The 15,239-nt window shown below is 40.5% G+C and overlaps 1 long non-coding RNA gene across 24 annotated transcripts; it reads left to right on the top strand.

Moving 5' to 3' along the window:
• Positions 1 to 1,064: 1,064 nt before the first annotated feature.
• On the top strand, positions 1,065 to 8,807 carry LOC127292591 (uncharacterized). Of its 24 annotated transcripts, none has more exons than XR_007845232.2 (13): positions 1,068 to 1,399; positions 2,146 to 2,251; positions 2,374 to 2,535; positions 2,715 to 2,789; positions 2,897 to 3,263; positions 3,900 to 4,048; positions 4,415 to 4,489; positions 4,947 to 5,744; positions 5,909 to 5,965; positions 6,151 to 6,226; positions 6,323 to 7,459; positions 8,248 to 8,333; positions 8,539 to 8,807. It is a non-coding gene; the product is annotated as an uncharacterized lncRNA (long non-coding RNA). The 24 variants fall into 24 exon arrangements; XR_007845242.2 differs by having other exon boundaries at positions 2,715 to 3,057; positions 3,200 to 3,263; XR_007845239.2 differs by having other exon boundaries at positions 2,715 to 3,057; positions 3,192 to 3,263.
• The last annotated feature ends 6,432 nt before the right edge of the window (positions 8,808 to 15,239 follow it).

Here is a 15,239-nt window from a genome sequence, read left to right as displayed (position 1 = left end):
ACTAAGAAAATTCTCCGTTGACAGCAATCTATGCTTCACAGTAGTATATATTTTGTATATCGAAGTCCTAGATAGGAAAGTAGAGTAGGCACAGATCTTCCACAAAAGACAAAATGTATAGTATAGGAAAAAAATATTGATTGAATTTTCCAACGGACTTATTCCATGAGTAAACGATTGAATGGGATTCTCTTGGGCAACGAAATAAAGTCCTGGCCCCCTTTTCTCTCTTATTGAATTAACTAATTCATTTTCTCTTTACTTTTGTATTTTTGATATTTTTTTGCGAACGAATGGACTAGAATCATCAACTTTCCCCTACAGTACTTGGCTCAAACGTCAGAGGATCTTGATCCCCACCAGCAGACCTCGTGGGCCTAGCTAACCGGACCGAGCCGCTGACTGAATCGAATCGTCATACAAGCGGAGACTGTCCTATCAGGTCGGGAGATTGCCTCGCGTCACGTACTGATGGCCTTTGGCAACGGATGCAGGCCGCAGAGAAAACACCGACTACAATGACATGGGGGCTGGTAGAGCTATATCTGAAGCACTCGCCCTAGAATCTAGGGGCCTTGTTCTGTCGTGCGACTTGCGCAGACCCATTCACGGTCGTGAGAACAGCTATGGTACCAGGCCGCGTGCATCCTGGTTCAGTAGTTAGGCTCACAAGCTTCCCGGTGCCGCTCATTTCCAGAACTCTCGACCCAAGCATCGGTCCAGGTTTCGAAATGTTTCGTGGTCATACAAGCATGACGTGCTAACTCGCTGATACAACTGCTAGCTTGCACACCGCTTGCTCTACGTGGCTAGGTGGGATATCTGAAGGTATAATAGCTGCCCCCCCATGGGGGCTTCACAGCGATTTCAGCTTCTCAGCCGTCGGATCAATCCATCTGGGAAATCTCAGCCGTTTACTTTGGTCCTCCTCTCACTAGCTAACCCCATGCAATGGTGGTTTTTTACCCGCCACCGGCTGCAAGTGGGTCCCACCTTCATTCGGGCCCGCATGTCAGTCACTGCGGGTAGGATTTGGTCGTCTGCCTCCCCAATCCCCACTCGCGAGCGAGTCCTCACCCAATCCCTATCCCTGCCCGTTCTCCCCCAATCCCCTCACTCTCCTTTCCAAACCCTAGCAACCACGATCCCTCACACCCATCTTCTCCCCAATCCTCTCTCGTTCTCTGGCACGGCAGCGGCGGCGGCACCGAGCACGCGTCTGAGCAACGGGGCCGAGCGCGCGGCTAAAGATGGCGGCGGCGAAGGCGCGCCTGGCAACAGCGGCGGCGAGCGCCGCGCCTGGCGATGACGGCGAGCGCGAGCGCGCGATTGGGCGAAGGCGACGTCGGCGCCCGCAGGCGTTGCTCCATGGCGGCGCTCTGCCGTGAGCTTGTTTGAGGTGACCTTCTTCCCTTTTCTCCTTCCCCTCCTACAGCGAGACCTCCGTCCCTTTTCCCCTTCCCCTCAGCGAGCGGTTTGCCTGATCTCCGTGCGGGCGAATCGGTTGGCCCTCAGTTGATTTCCTGCCACATGATTCGGCCTCTTCTTGCGATTTCTTTTCCCCAAGATTTGGTTTTCTTTCCTTCTTGAGATTGCTCTTTTCTGCTCGTCCGTGGTTCCGTGGGAGGTAGCTCCCGGCGGCCAAGGTTCAGGGCGCCAGCGACTCTCCACCCTCGTCCTCTGCCAAGCAAGATGCCACCTCGTCCCTCTCACCCCTGGTGGAATTTCCATTTAAGCTCTGCCTTCTGGTTTCTTCCTACCCCTACCCTAGCTCGCTTGGCATGGTTCCTTACTTCTGCGTGAGCAATTTTACTCCATGGTGTTTGCACATCCATGGATCTAGAAATACTGGATTCTGTAGGTTGCTGCAAAAAGTTGATTGTCTCTTTTTACCAAGAAAGATGGAGAAATAGTTAGTAATAGGTTGTACGTGTTTCTGTGGCATATGCATCAGTTTTCTTTGTAATTGATTTATGTAGAAAAAGTGATTTTTTTTTGTGTGGTCTAGATCTGGTAAGGTAAGTAGGGGATATTTTCAGCTCCTGCAATTTTCTTGTGCCTTTTGGGGCCGATCAATAGCTTGGCCAGCAAGGGCAGCAATAAGAATTTTGAGCAGTGTAATACAGCTAGAATTATTTTTGCTAGGTTCTTTGAGAGGTGTGATGGGCAGAATACTTCAGCTGGCAACGCGTTTGCCCGGGGTCGGCGAGAAAATATGGGTTGGGTGCCGCAAGATATGATGTTGAATGTGGTGAGCTTCTGATAGATTGCGCTTCTCAGTTACGGATGTCCAATTCGTCATGTTTTCTTGACTTCTCACTTTTGTATTTTCTTGACAGTTTATTCAGTGACCTTGCTGTGTTCTTGCTGTAGGTGTTGCTCTGTCCGTTGGTTGCATATACAACATGCATGTTCAAGTGCTGGTGTATATACCTCAAGAGATGCTATGTGGATGGTTTCCTCATTTTCAATGGTTGGATGGCTTGAAAGGAGAGACCTAGAGCAACATCAGCGACCACATTAAACCTTACTCTGGTATATAACTATTAGCACTATGTTTATTTTTCTTTGAAAAGATCCTCAGTGTAAAATATTTGAGCTAAAAGGTATTTGATATTGGTAGTGCAACTTCAAGTGCATCTGATGCTTTAATTTGGTCTTATGTACATAACCTGCTATGAAATGGCTAAAGAAAAACATTTCGCATCTTGTAGGAATTACTGCAGGTGATGGAAGAGGAGATCGACTAGGAAGGAAATGAGCAATTATTACCACATCTCTTATTTGATGTATGGTTTTGATTTCTGAATACAGAGTAATTTGAGTGTATTTCCAGTATTTCAAGTTTTAACACTAAACATTCCATAGTAATTGTTGGCATTGTTTCTGTATTCAGGTGGCTTGAGTATTTATTGAATAGCGTTTCCAAAAAATTCTCCTCTTTTGTCTACTTCACTTTTTGACTGAATAGATGGAGGTTTAAGACAGCTACTATATGTACACGTCAAGTTGTGGCTGTTTTATTTTTCTTCATTATGGTTTTGGATTTGTACAGATGTATGTACACGTTAACACATCTACCATTGGTTATTGGACTAACTTTTGTTGATTTTTACTTTCCATCTTATTCATAGGGTTCATTTCTAGACTAATTTTTAAGATTTGAAGTCAACTTTCTAAAATCTGTTTAGATTCACAGAAGACAGGCAAGCAAATAATGCCTAGGAGAGAAGCCATTGATTCATACCGTATTCTGTTTGAGGGTAAGCATCTGCTCTTGAATTAGATGTTCTGAAGGTTGTGGCCTTAACAATGCTTGGCGCAGGAGGATTCAAAGCGTGTTTTCCCCCACTTTCGTGCATACAGCAGAGCAACCTAATAATGGAATTGAGCTATAAAACATGTTGGGATTGACAATATAGTACGTAGAGGTGTTTTGTTCTTATAGCTTTCTTATGTGACTATATAGTATAAAAAGTAGCACTTCAGGTTGCGGTGTGCTTCAGGCATGTCACTTCTACTGGCATATGGATATAGACAAATTTCTGTTTTGCTTCTGAATCACGGGCTATTTAGAAAAATCAGACAATATATTTTCCAGTAGGCTGGTTTCTTTTACTAATAACAATTTTTTAGAAGGTACTGATAATTGATTTCTTCTTTATTAGTTCATATATTTATTTTCGAATGCTTTAGACTTCTTACTTCTACCTGCGTACATATAAATTTCAGTATGCTCATAAATCGTCTGCCATTATTTTTGGTAACAAAGAAGTCATCTCATATATATTTCTTATTTTATAGAATTGGTTTGCACACTGTGTTTAGTAGAAGATTTCAGGGGTTTTGGTGTACGAGCTGTGATTATTTCAAATCTTTGCACACTGGTTTTATTGCAGTGCTGAAGAGAATGGCAGATCAGGGAGGATGCATATCGATGTGGTGAGGACTGATGGTTGCGGGGCGGCGGTAGTGCAACCATAAGGATCAGCGGACGTGTGTCGCTGATTTAGTGAAGAAGATTCTGGAAAGTTTCTAACTCTTTCTGGTAAAGTTCATGTGCGAAGTTAGCTTACTAATTAATAATTTCTAACCGTTTGTGCATAAGAGCTATGTTTCTGGAAAGTTTAACATGGTGATTTGACCTGCCAATGATCTGTGTTAGCTACCAATAAACGGTCACCATTCATTTCCTTATAACTGTAAGGCCAATGATTTGTGTTAGCTACCAGTAAATATTCGTAGATTTGTTTTCATGTATGGTTGATAGTGTGTTGATTTCCTAGATTTGCTCCTTCTGTTTTCTGAATTTTCTTCTTTGCCCTGGGTACTTCTTTTTGTTCTTCCCTACGTTTTTACCTTCGCATCTTAGGCCTGATGTGGTTTTCTTTCACCTTTTTTTCTTCCTTTGCAGGTCGTCGTCTAGCTGGGAGTGCCGCCTGTGGTCGAGGCGGCTGCTTCTGTTTGGTCCCTCCTCGCCTCTACTGCGGTGAGTGCCCTCTGTTCCATCCTCCTCTGTACGGTTCTTTGAGGTCGGCCGCGTACGGTTGCATCGGTAGATCCAATGAACCATGCGTGTGTGTGCTTGGTCAGATGAAAACGAAACCTCCATAATACATTGTACCAATGCTTGGTCATGCTGCGTGGAGGATACAAAGTACTATAGGGAGAGAGGGCTCGTCTCCTCTCCTTCTAGCTGGGTTTAGTTCTGTTCCGGTTGAACAAGCTGCACAGAAAATCCACACATTTAGACAATAGAAGAACCCAGCCTGTAAAAAATACCTTTATTCCTTCTTTTCCTACATTTACTAAGGCTCTTTCTCAGCATGGAGATGGCTAACCACGCATAGTATCTTATATGGTTACTGGTTTTGTAATTGTTCACCATTTAGTGTTTTCAGTACTTGGATGGTTAATGAAAGATTTTCATGCATCTGTTGTTGCAGGGATGAAGCAGGCTAACAAATGAAAAGTTCAAAGGAACTTGATTATGCCGACGAATCCAATGGCTGAATGTCCGATCTGTGGACTTTTAGATTCTTTGTTATTTGATTAAATTATCAGTATTATCTTTCTGTGCTCTTTTTGTTTTGTCCGATTATTTTGTGGGAAGACCTTAGATTTTCTTTATGATGGCACGATGTTTCGAATACTACTATTTGATCTATCTCATGTATCTGAACTCTCGAGCTATTGATTTGTTTGTATCATTATCCTAATTTACTATTGTCAACTTCAGTTATTTCACATTCTGGTGATCGGCTTGAACATACTATTATTTTTATCAGCTGGTGGATTAGACTGTAGAATGAAATATGTTCTTTGTCTTAAGAAATTATGTATGATTTTGATGTTGTTTCTTGGGCCATGATCTGGAATAAGTTCTGGTTTCATTCTCCATTTTCCTGTTTTGTTGTGACACTCAAACTACAATAATGGTCAGGCTTCCAATCTGATTTATTTTCCTTGACTTTTTTTCTCAATTTCTTGGTGTACTAATTGCACAGATGCTGGTAGAGAATTTTTCGTCGGTCTTTACCTTGATGGCCTCATATACCTAACAATGTTTATTTTGTATTTAACCCTATTTTGTAGCATTCACATGATATGTACTAATTACCTTTTTTCTATTTATGTTCCCTACTCACAGATTTCACTGGAAGCATGTATGTTTGCTGATGCTGAGCACTTTCAGGCTGCAGCCAGGTGTTGTTATAATATATTAAGAGTTTTGGAAAAATTTGGTAAGCTTGTGAAAATTTCTTAGTAGTCAGTATGGTTCAGAGGCATTGTCATATAGGTTTTATTTCATTTTCGTTGCGAATTTTATTAGTAACCAGTATGATCTCACTAGAAGGCAATTTTTGTAAACTTCAATTGTTTTATTTTTGTCCCGTGCTCCTAACAGATGTCCTCCAATCAGGAATGAAAACTTTCAGCATATGTGCCTGCATCTAGGTGGCAAGTGAGTTTTCTTTCTTCATTAGCTTTTCCCCTTTGTTTCACCTACTTTATGCGAGATATGTTATAACAATATTAGCCCTTCTACTTTTCTCTTTACTTCTGCCATTTTTTGCTTCTCTGCGTACTCCTTTGCTGTTCAAGTTAAAATAGATTTGATTGAACTTCTAATATCATTCATGATCCCAGAACTATTCATACCAATCTGGGGCATCCCCTCTATTTCCCTGGAATTTACAGTGGTCACGGCAATAAGACTTCCAAAGTGAGTCTCTCAAGAACTGCGCTCATTTCTAATTAGATTTCACATCTTTGCTTCACCGCGTAGTAATTTTTTGATTTTCTTAAATCCTCTCTGCAGAAATATGCACCCACTGCTATTTTGGTTTTTTAAGAGTGTGACAACAATACATCGCATGGTTGATGTAATCTTGTTGCAGGGAGCAATATTGTTGTGGCAATCCTTTGGAAGGCACCAATTTCATCGACTAGGCAGAAAGTATGTTTGGTATTACATTTTGCCCTTCTCTTCACAAATATGTACTATGTTATTTTTGATGTTCAATTTTGGCTTCAGTAACAAGCTCATGGGATATACTCTGTTTGTATTATATACTCATTTTGCCCTTCTCTTCACAAATATGTTTGGTATTATATACTCTGTTTGCCCTTCTCTTCACAAATAGGTGCTAGCTTGCTCTGTATACTCATTTTCTGCCTTGTAGTAGTCCGCAAGAAGGAGCAGCAGTGATGGCGAGAAATCCAAGAGATGAACCCAAATATTCGTCCACTCTGCCTTGCTTGCTATTTGCCTTCTCATGTGATTATTTTAATAAAAAGATGAGCTTTACAACATACCTGTTCGTCCATGTTTTATTATTCATCATTCCAGGTAAATTTACATTTCGACGGTATTCTGTTAAGATTGTTATTATTACACTCGAGTTTTAGTATGCTGGAAGAAAAAAATGATTTCTTTGATTTCCTGTTTATCAAGACAGTTTCCTCATTATATGCAGTCATTATTATTATTATTATTGTTGGGTTTCCTAACTTTGATACTAAAACGGCTTATATTGTAGAACAACTGAGTGATATCATTTTGGAATACTAAATATACCACACTGGAATTTTTAATCAAGCAATAATTGCTGGTGTGAGTCCACCGCCATTTATTTATTTCCTCTACCCGAAATCTTTCCCGCAGAATTCATATGCGAGAAAGTAAATTTGTGAGTCTTTTCTTTGTTCCAGTTACACGCAATATATGTCATATTTACTATATATTTTGAAGGATAAAAATCACTTGACTGCAGATTTTTTATTTTTGCACGAAAGTGGTTGATGCCATTGTTGACTCAGGATTTGTAGCTTCTGTCATTAGCGAGAGAGGATAGCTGATAATGTTGGGGTTCTATGGTGTTGCATACTGGGACAACCATCTAATTGTGGATGACAAATGAAGCATCGGGAAAATTTGTCTGCCACACAATAGAAGGTGAGTACTACATGATTTGTTGAGCGCTAAGTTTTCTATATAGTATTGAATGAGCATATGACCAATTAAGTGTAAATTATAACGTGATACTTTTAATTTCCCCTGTAGCCTCGAATGGGCATATGATCAGTTAAGTATAAATTATTAGACATCTTCTTTTCCTTTGCAGTAGTAACTCATGAATATTATTTTATCTACAACCGGTAATTCTAATAGGGGATTAGGTGGTGATGCCTTCTTCGTCTCAGGAAATGCTGGGCCTACTTTTTGATCATGAAGAAAAAAGATAAATATGTATTTTCCACTTTACTAGGTTAGATAATGTTTTCTATTTCACATAACGATGTTTTGCTTCTATAAGAAAAAAAACAGGGGTAAAGGGTAGTCATGTATTGTGATTCAGTGATGCAACACTAGAGGCTTAATTCTCCTGGCCTTTGCACTTTAGTTCAAAGCATTCGGCCGGGCAACTAGGCGACCAACTATTTCTTCAAGTTCTAAAGTTGTGCTTGAAACACTTCTTCGGGAACTTCAATTTGTCATGTTTTGCTTATTATCTTCCTTTACTCCATAACTTCAGAAAGTATAAAAGACACATGTAGCTGCCATTTGGATTTCTTTGTTCAGGGAAAGAAAGACTTCCATTTAGTTTCAGATAGCACATTTTAGAATGCCGCAAGTTGGCATTTGAGTTTTTTTGTATGGTTTGTACCAATGATGTAATGAAGCACCTATTTCACTGGATTCTTAGCTACATAACACCTTCTGTTTTATACAAGAAAATGTAGATTTTCTCAAGAAAGGAGATGAACGCATCTTGAATTCCATCCGTTGTTCTCTATTTCTAGAGTAGCAGGATATTCGATTCCTTTCGGTAAGTACTTTGGGTTTGTTATTTCCAATATAAAATTTACGAATGCTTCAATTTTTGATATCTTCTTTTGAACCAATAAGAAAAGAGGATGTCGAGACTTTCTTTCCGTTTTGAGATAGTTCCATAGTTCCTTGATTTTTTGGCTATACAGATTTGTGGGTACATATTTAACTTCGTTAACATTTGGCTTTATGCTTCGTTGCAGCAGGTGATTTAGACGGAAAAGGATTGGGTCTAGAGGGTGTGTTTCCATAACGCTCAACTTAAAGAGCTAGAAGATAAAAACGAATACCTGATAGAACCAAGGTTGTATCTCTAAAATTGTTGTGCATTCTGTAGTACCTGTATGGTTGTTTATAGCCTATTCGATTTTGTTGTTTGATCTCTTTTGCAACACCAAGTGTTATCTGGTTGGTTGGACTAATATGTGCTATTTTGTGCTGGTCCCGGTAATCAGGTTAACGCCACTGCCTCTGTTGTTCTCTAAGAGTATTATAAAGCGTTTTACAAAATATTTATCAATGCGAAAGATGGGCTGCTATGTTTGTAATTTAATTCTACTAAAAATATTTTTATAAAACCTAAAAAATGTATTATTATATTAGCAGTTAATTTTATCATTGTTATAAAAAATACATATTTGCACGAGATCCACGGGATCGTGCGCCAAGGTGCACATCTAAATGCGCCGACCCCTCCGCTCCCTCGCCACGTCACGTGAACGAACCCTCTGTTTTCTGCGTCTGCTTTAAAAAAAACGTCGGCCTAAATGTTTTTTTTGCTTTAATTCCTCCCATCGAACCTACATAGGAACGACACAAGAAAAATTATTTCAAACTTACTAAAACGCTGTGCATAAATACAGTTAAACATTACGATCACAGATAGATGTGCAAGTAACGAAATAAGAAAATCGAGAAGATATCTTTGTATAGACAATTCATACGGGGCCGTGCGCCAAGGCGCACATCAAAATCTAGTACTACTATAACCAGTGACCCGGGAAGAGGCACAATGAGTAGGGAAGAGGCAGCTACTCCATACGCTACTATTTATCTTTCTTCCTTGTACAGACTTCCTAATGGATAACAGTGGAACCCTAGCTTATCTTTTACAGCAGCTAGCACATGTAAGATTAAATAGACTAAAGACATGAGCGACATGGCCCCACGAGAACATAGATATAAACTAAGCGGAACTACTGAAAGCGGCAATAAAATGAAATTTAATGGATTGTACTCAAGAGGACTAATGGCAGGTGTAAGTATAGTAATTCTTCTTAAATGAGCAAATAGCACGTCGTATATCTAATCTCCCTACAGCTTCCTCCTCTAAGCTCTCATTTCGATCCCATTCAGCATAGTTGGTAAACAAGTCTATGTGTGTGCGCGTGTGTCTTTGTGTGTACAATTAGCTGAGTGAGTTATGATTTCTCAAATTAGTCAGATGGCTCTCCTAAAATGTTCATATGATCTCAATAATGACAATCTGCTTAGACAATTAGATTAACATGTGCTAACTTTCAGCTATTGAGATTTAGGTTAGTGCTCAGCAAACACAATAGCCATCAGATCTCGTTACGCAGAGATGCGTGCAAATTTTGTTGTGTTATTTTTGCACATGGGCCGGCCAAGCAAAAACATGTCAGGTGCAAGGCCAAATAACGCTCCAGCCAAATTTCGAACCAGTGACCTACAACTTGTTCAAAGCATATACACGCATTACACCTACCACCAGGCCAAGGAACTATTTCTATTTAAATTTTTATCATGATTTTTTATAATCGGAACGTATCACCTTTTGATATATCTTTAAACGTTCATTGTTTTTCTTTGTTTCTCTTCAGTTTCGTGCATAATCAAACTAGAGAAAATATGAGTACCTTCATGTTATCGTTTTGACAGTATTTTTTATTTATTATTTATCATTTAAAATGTTAAATACATCATTATCAGTTTAATAAAATCGATATTTCAGAGGTTACAACTGGGATTTTTTTTAGTTGCAAGTAGATCGAGTTGCAACTGAGGCTTTCTCCAGTTACTACCCCGGTTGCAACTTAGATTTTTTCCAGTTGCAAGTGAGGTTGAAACTGATAATTTCTCTTGTTACAAGGATCTAACAACTTATAATTTTTGTAGTTACAAGTAGGGTTGCAACTAAGATTTTCTCTAGCTGCAACTAGGGTTGCAACTGAGGCTTTCTACAATTGCAACCGAGATTTTTTTATACTTGCAAGCGATGTTGAGGAAATCGTTTATCGGGGCTGACTCTGTCGACTGATGATTAGCGATTAATAAGAAAATTGGCTGATTAATCGGCCGATAAATGAGTTAATCGGCTATTCGGTGACCCACCAAGTAGCGATTAATTGGCCGATTAATCGCGGAATCGGCCGATTTTTTTTAACCGCGCTTGCAAGTGGATTTGCAACTGAGACTTTATCCAGTTGCAACTATTCACTCCTAGGTAAATAAGTGGTCTGTGGCGCACCAATTTTGGAATTCCGAGGCACATATGGGATGCGCCATATAATTCTCGCCACTAAATTTTATTTGTGTGGCACATACATATATGCGCCACAAAATTCTCACATTTCTGTGACGCATCTACACGATATGTGCCACATAATTCTCAAAACAATCAAAAAATAAAAATTCAAAAAATCTGGAAATTTTCAAAGATGTAATAATCTGGATAAACCTAAATATTTGTTTTTTGAACATCTAATAACAATGCAAAGATTTCTCAAATGATATTGAAATGATGACTTTCCACTAGGTCACCCATTCTTAAATTGCTCCAACCCAAGCATGCTGAACTTCTAAGTTCTATTTAATTGTGCTATCCTTATGGTATTAAAGCTCCTATTGATATTAGTATCATATCAACCCTCTTAAGCCAAAAAAATCTCATGGTTATGTGGCGCATCCACACGATATGCGCCGCAGAATCTCAAAAAATTCAAAAAATCATGAAAAATAAAAGAATGAAATAATCTAGATAAACCCAAACATTTGAATTTTTTGAACATCTAATAACAATGCAAACATTTCTCAAACGATATTGAAATGATGACTTCCCACAAGGTCACCCATCCTCAAATTGCTCCAACCCAAGCATGCTTAACTTCTGAGTTCTATTTAATTGAGCTATCCTTACGCTACTAAAGTTTTTATTGATATTAGTATCATATCAACCCTCTTAAGCCAAAAATTTCAAAAGGAAATTTAAAAAATAAAAAATGAACATTTCAGAAAAATGTAAAAAAATAAAGATGGAAATAATTAAAAAAAATCAAATTTCAGAAATTTTAAGAAAATCTAAATTTTTAGAAATTTCAAAAAAACTAAATTTTTCAAAAAAATCCTTAAATTTCAAAATTAGAAAAGAATCAAAACAATTCTAAATTTAAAATTCAAATAAAATCAAAAGAATCTAGAAAATAAAAATATTCAAATATAAATAATTTTTTAGAATTTCTTAAAAAAATCCTAGGAATTCAAAAATAAGAAAATATTCTAAAAACTCTAACATCTCAAAAAAAAATCTAAATTTTAAAAAATCTAGAATTCAAAAATCCAAACAAAAAATTCTATACCGCATATAGCAATATGCGTCACAAAATGTGTTATGTGGCGCATGTGGTTGGCGTGTGCCACATAATGGTCAAATTTTTCGTATGGCGTATAAAGTTTGCATGTGGTGCATATGGTTTGGATACTCCACCGAAATTTTTCTGTGAAGCATGCACTCTTCACTGCTAGGAAAAGGGCTATAGCTGCACGCAAGTGGTGCCGGCGCACCACCATAGGCATGCGCCGGTGGAACATGTTGCCGGCGCACCAAATATGCGCCGCGCCGGCGATGGACCTATACTGCCGGCGCACAAAAAAAATTAGTGCGCCGGGGATAAAATTCGAAGAGATCTGGGTGAACAGTAAAAATCTGGGCACCTTACCCCCGGCGCAGCTCTATGGTGGTGCGCCGGTGGTAGACAATTTACCACCAGCGCACCACCATAGAGGTGCGCCGGGGGTAATATGCCTAGATTTTTCTCTCCACCCCCCCTCCCCCCGGGAATCGCCTTTTCAGTTTTCGAAAAAATAAATGAAAATGATAGAAAATTCAAAAAATAAAATCCTTTGAACTGCCCATGTAATATGTGATCTAGTTTTAGTAAAAAATTGAAAATTTGAATTTCGATGTATTATGCAAAATGGCGTCATCTTTCGGTAAAACGGGATTTCTGGTTGCATACGACCTCCGATGAAAAACTTTTTTATATCAAAATCGATCTACTCGAAATTTCCTATTCGAATTCAACGGCCTACGGCCGTTTGGAGAAAAAATGGATTCGTCAAATTCAAAACAGAAACAGGACTTTTTTCAGCTTTTAGGTTTTGATGAAAAAAAGAAAAAAAATATCCCCGGCGCACCACTATACTAGGTGCGCCGGCGGTCATCTGTGCTATATAGGCACAACTCGGCAGGCTCCTCCTATTCTACTTCTCTCCTCCTTCACTTCTCCTCCTCCGGCCACCTTCTTCTCTTCTCCTCCCTCCACTTTCTCTTCTCCTCTTCTACCTTCTTCATCTCCCTCCGGCAAGAACCTTCTCAAGATACTCACCGGGAACCACCTCCTCGACCTCCCTGCGACGAGCTTCTACCTCCGGATAGCCGGCCTCCCTCCGACGAGCTTCTACCTCCGGTGGCCTCCCTCCGACGAGCTACCTCCGGTGGCCTCCCTCCGACGAGCTTCTACGTCTGGTGGCCGAGGCTCCGGCAAGGTTCTCCGGCGGCCACCTCCTTTAACTCATACGGGCACGGCCACATCGACAACCATGGTTACGGCGCCGAGCACGGTGATGGAGGTGCCACAGTCGCCACAGTCACGAACTTGAACTAGAACTTGACCTAGATCTAGATCTAGATATCGGACCTTTTTTTTGAATCCTGGATAAAATACCACCGGCGAACCAGGCTGGTGCGCCGGCAATAACTCGTGTTACCCCCGGCGAACGGGCTGGTGCGCCGGCAATAAGACATTATCACCGGCCCGTTCCCAACGGCGGGCTCTAGTGCGCCGGGGATAACCGATTTTGGTGCGCCGGCAATAAGCCTTTTCCTAGTAGTGCTTATATGCGCCAAAGAAATCATTCTATCTATATCTAGTTTCCTACTAGTGAATGTTGCAACTGGATTTTTTGACAACTAGTGTTGCAACTAGAAAATATTTTCGTTTGCGGACCAAGTGTATTAGAAGAATTTTTTCCGGTTGCATGATTTTATTCTATAAATATGAGATTGAAAAAAATTAACCTGTGCCGCTCTAATTAGGATTGCTTGATGAAATTGATTTATTGGAGTTGAGTTCAATGGTACTGGAGTCTACGAACATGAATGCATGTAATGATCTTGGATGGATCAATAATCTAGACGTACTATAGCTCTAGTATTGTTAGATTTGTTTCAAAAGGAGAAAATAAAAGCAAAATAGCTTAAATTGGTACGGGTGACAAAAATCTAATAAGAGCTAACTTAGGGCTCCTCCTGAGCCCTAGTGAGGCCCATTAGATAATTCATAAGTAGGATAAATTGTGGCTATTATTATATTATCCCCTAAAAAATAATATAGAACCTCGCCGGCTAGGCCAGTCGAGGAAGAAGACGACATAACAGGGCGATCTTCCACCAGATCCGGCTGAATCGTGCAGCGACGAGGGCCCCTGCCGCCGGTCAACACGCTGTCGTGAAATTCCTCCCACACCACCCAGGTTCCACATGCGCCGCCCTGTTGAGGGCCCGCCTTGCGTGTGGGAAACCGTCGGAGCTCCCCCGCCCTCACCCCCCATCTTTGACATGCTGGGTGTGGCCGCCACCACCGACGAAGATGGCGGCAGCGGCCGTGAGGAGTAGATCAAGAGGCGATCCGGAAGAGAGGGGGAAGGGAGGGAAGGAAGGAGGCGAACGCCGGCTGGAGGCAGCGGGCGCTAAGATCCGATCGCGTGCATGGTGTTTCGTGTGTCATGTGTTTCGCCCATGTAATTTCCTTATTTGCAGTTTCTATATAATGCAGATGTTCGCAGCATATACTTTTGAATGGTATAGAAAGAAAAGGTTTAAAAAATAAGAGAAAAATGCTCTGCTCTGCTCTGCTCGGTTCTGTTCAGGTGATCCTTGGCCATCATGAGCAACTAATGAAGCAGGAAGGTAGTGACATTATTCAAGTGAAACAAATTATCGAGGGCACCTCACATGTGTACTAATCTCTAGTCTCTAGCCGAAGGCTGATGCATTATAAGTAAGCGAGCCTAATTTCCTAGCACATTTACGTATCCATTGTTGTGCTTTAACTCCTGATGTTAAGTTGTTACTGTCTTACTGATAGCTTCACAAGAGGGAGGTTATGTTTGTTTTTTTGACAGCCCACGCAGTGTTGAAACTACCTGCTCCACATGAATGTATATGCGGTAGGAACATGTTTTAGGATCTGCTGATGTTAAAGTACTTGTGGATTCTGACAACTAAGCTAGAACGATTGCACTACTACACATGCTATGGAGTTTGGCAGAACTGACGCTGAGCGTGTGGAGTTTCTTCGTGCTTGTTCAGCTCGCATTGCTTCCCGGTGCCACACATTCCAACAACGCCGCTGTTGCAAGCATCAGTTCACGGTAAAGATCCAAGAGCGGCATGCTTCGTCATTTTAGAACTATGCCATCCTAAATAGTCACTGAAATTCAAATGGCTAGAGGAGGAATTTAGTTGCTAGCCCCCAGACGAGGAGGAACAACTAGGCAGATGTGAGAGCAGCATGAAGATGACATGAAGTGAATTGCACTTATAATGGACAGTGGAGCTCAAAGTAATTTTTTTGAGATTGAACAGTGGGTTTTCCCACTG

The sequence above is a fragment of the Lolium perenne genome, chromosome 4 (assembly GCF_019359855.2).
Source record: "Lolium perenne isolate Kyuss_39 chromosome 4, Kyuss_2.0, whole genome shotgun sequence".
NCBI classification, from domain to species: Eukaryota; Viridiplantae; Streptophyta; class Magnoliopsida; order Poales; family Poaceae; genus Lolium; species Lolium perenne.
Note: the sequence above shows the minus strand (reverse complement) of the source record. Positions and strands in the feature narration are given on the sequence as shown.